The sequence below is a fragment of the Saccostrea cucullata genome, unplaced genomic scaffold (assembly GCF_032062105.1).
Source record: "Saccostrea cucullata isolate Sc308-1 unplaced genomic scaffold, CSIRO_AGI_Scuc_v1 ctg771, whole genome shotgun sequence".
Taxonomy (NCBI): domain Eukaryota; kingdom Metazoa; phylum Mollusca; class Bivalvia; order Ostreida; family Ostreidae; genus Saccostrea; species Saccostrea cuccullata.
The window spans coordinates 22,075-25,705 of record NW_026918025.1 but is presented as its reverse complement, the minus strand read 5'-3'; positions in this window follow the sequence as shown (position 1 = coordinate 25,705).

Here is a 3,631-nt window from a genome sequence, read left to right as displayed (position 1 = left end):
AAAAAAAAAACACACAAGTGACTTTTGTATGTGATACTTAAAATTTCCTTCCTGAAGTGAGTACAAATCATAATTGCAGGGTAAACAAAATGAATTTTGCCTATCTATAATTTTAACTTTCTAATTAAATATTTTTTTCTTTACAGATCATGATAATTAATATTAAACAAATTAGAATTTTTAAGTTTTTCGACTTTTAGTATAAGAGGTATACGAGAATATTTTTTTTTAGATATGCATTTTATTGACACATATCCCTGCACTTCAGCAAAGTAAACTTCAAATAAATTGGGAGGTGCCCTCTTGATGGTACGTGCCTGTAATACTAAAGCTATTATATGAAATTTTGCTTTATTTATTTCAAATATCTTTTGTACAATGCATTTAAAATTTGTAACCCTAAGTACTATTCGTAAAATTTGTACACAGACGAAATGTTTATAACAAATTAAACTAACTTTAAAAAGTCCGACCCTGTCCAATGATTTTCCTTAATCTCGTTCTTAAAATGACATGATCATTGATCCCGTGGGTATATAAGGGGGAAAATGAACTGCACTTAAGATTACATATTAAAACCGTTTAAATTTTGTTAAAAAATAAACTTTTCACGTTTTATAAAATATAAGCAAATGGACACGGTACAGATGAAAAATCGCATAGAAGAGTGGAAACTGCCATCAACGTATAATTAAATTGCGAAGCACATATATACACTGTCGACCTTACTTTTACACACGTTTACATATTTTATCCCAAGAAATAACGCTTACATGCTTTTTAAACAGATCGGGGTTAAGTAATAATATTTAAATGTTATCAAATTATCTTAAAAGAGTCTCAATTAATTTGGCAACACTGATTTTGCAGTTGTTTAAGGAATATATTATAATTTTGACTTCATTTCAATAATCTAGGAGATATTGGTGATTTGGTGACTTTTTGCGCCGTTATTGTAATTTTAATTGCATAAAAAATGATTGCAAGACTTAGTTCTTTTATTATAAAATCATTTAATTTCTATAAAATACTTGATTCTGATTGGATAATAAATTCTTTTGATAACTGCATCAATAAAATCTAGAGTTCGCTTGCACTAAGCAGCCGGAACTACTTTGGCAGTTTCTACAATCATGTATATTCCCGCTTCCAGATTACTTTTTGAAGGAATAATTAAATACTTTTACTTTGATAAATATTTCCCTGAATTTCGGATCCTGTCCGTTACGTTCCTGACTCATTTTCTACTTTCGTTTCAATTTGAATTATCTCCCTTTGCTAAACAAATGAAATCGTCTGCATGACGACAATATAGTTATGGGAAAGAAGGGAAGAAATCGTTTAATCGGCATATTTTTCTTAAATGTTTGACTTTGAGATATCTGGTATGAAACAATAGAATTCTGAAAAAATGTTTTATTATGCTACCAAAGCTGGGAAAACCGTAAATCTGTTATAAATCGTGGGAAACAAATGATCGAGAAAAACGATACTCCATGAATGAGGACGGAATTCTTTTTATCTAGGACAGTCGGCAGCAGATTCTTTCAGGTTTTACAGCATTGACAGGTTGTGATACTTATTCATATATTCGGTTTCAAATTCAGATGGAGAGATGCGCAAATGAAATCCAAAATTTCTGTGACCGAGAACTTTTAGGATATTTGAGTAGCTTCCCTTTATATTTACGAACTAAGATAACTTACCCGGAAAAATATACCAAGAGGGATAACACAACAGGTAAGTTTTTGTGTTAAAGAACTGTAAATTATTTCAGAGAATGTTGGTATCCCACACGACAATATTTGAGAACGTTTTTTCGTTAGATGGTTAGAGCCATTTTGAATTTTCAGCAACGTTAACGTTATGGTGATGTATTCGTGCGCACTGTTTTTGATGCGTAAATTTAATAGAAAAGTGCAAGAAACTTTCATTTTATTGGTTTAAAATCATAATTAAATGATAAGAAATGAATGTAATATTTTTTTTGTTTGATCGATGTATCAAAGAAAAAATTCGGACGGAAAACTTTTTCATCAATGCGCTACGCGCATTGATGAAGTTTTCCGTCCAAATTTTTTCTTTGATACATCGATCAAAGAAAAAAAAATTACATTCATTTCTTAAATCTAAAAGGATAAATGTAGAAATGCAAGGAAATGCTCATATTGATTCTTGGTAATCTTTTTTTTTCCCAATGTCGTATAGTTTCTTGAATGCTAGTTCTTTGAATTTCTAAAATTTCTTTCCTCATAATACATGAGTACATGTATCGTAGTGGCGTATGTTCCTTTCTGCTAATGATCAAGGCTAGTGTTAAGTTTAACCTGAGGTGCGAAGTGTGGGTAGACAAGGAGCTTCCTCTTGAAGGAAAAATTTTTGCAAACATCATACATCTTCAATTTTAATTTGACCATTGAAAAAAATATTATGATATATATAGCTTGTATCGTGATGTGATGACAACTTAGCAAAACTGAGAACTCTTAACTTATCTTTTTACTCAATATCTGCTTATAAAATATGTAAACTTCCTTACTGAATAATTAGATCAAAACGTTTAATTTCCTACTAACTAAATATAATTCAAGTTATCAGTTTCGTTTCCTGCACACATTATGGGCTCCTGTTGCTTTTGATCAAATTTTCAAAATTTTTTTCACTATTTTGGGACCTTTGTGGCAAGTGGATTGTTGTGTGAATGTCTTATGCGAGGTATTGAATATTGATCGAGGGAGTCTTGCATCAGGCATCCAGAGGAATACACGATTTAAATCGTCGGCTTGCAATGGCGATTGAGGGAATAAATGTACTTATCTTCTATTAGAAGCAATGAAATATTTTCAAAGTATCATTTAAAAAATGACAAATATCCCATCTAGAAGCTGAACAGTCTATGTCATTAATTTTCGTCGAGAACGACGAAGAACACTGCAGTCTATAAATAGATCGAGGTCGTGAGTGTGCGTGAAAAGCACGCCCTCTGGTTTGAGAAAATTGTGCAAATATTTTTCCCAGAATTCCAATTAACGCAAGCGCACTTGCAGTTTCATCCTAACGTAACTAGTCAGCCCGGGGGCTGACTAATTATCAAAAATCCTTACGCTAATGAACTATGTTCTTTGACTTATGAAGTTTTCAAAGTCATTACTACAAATGTTTATTTTATATAGATAAAACTTTGTTTTAATTTGTTGCTTTATTTAGCGTTTTTATTATCTCAAAAGCGGTTGAGAATAAGAACTATATTTTTGCACGTAACTTTAAAATGGCGACTATTGGGTTAACATCCTGCCTTGAACAGGATCACATAAGCCGGCAATTGCTCTTTGAGCAATCAGCCCGGCTAAAAACTCTTGAACTTTCTAAGTCAAGCGAAGGGAATAGTTATATCCTTAAATATAAAGGAGCGCCACTCACAACAGATGACGAACATCTATGCATGTGCAGAAAGGATTTTCTCTCCATTAATGTTCAAGCAGTTGTTGACGGCGATTTAAGGTTTGCATTGAAATTTATATGCGTCCGGATCGATAGATCACGGGTGCAAATTGTCTTTGTCCTGTCTGTCTGTCAGTTTGTCTCCAAACTTTAACCTTCGCTATAACCTTTGAGCCATAGGAGATAGTGA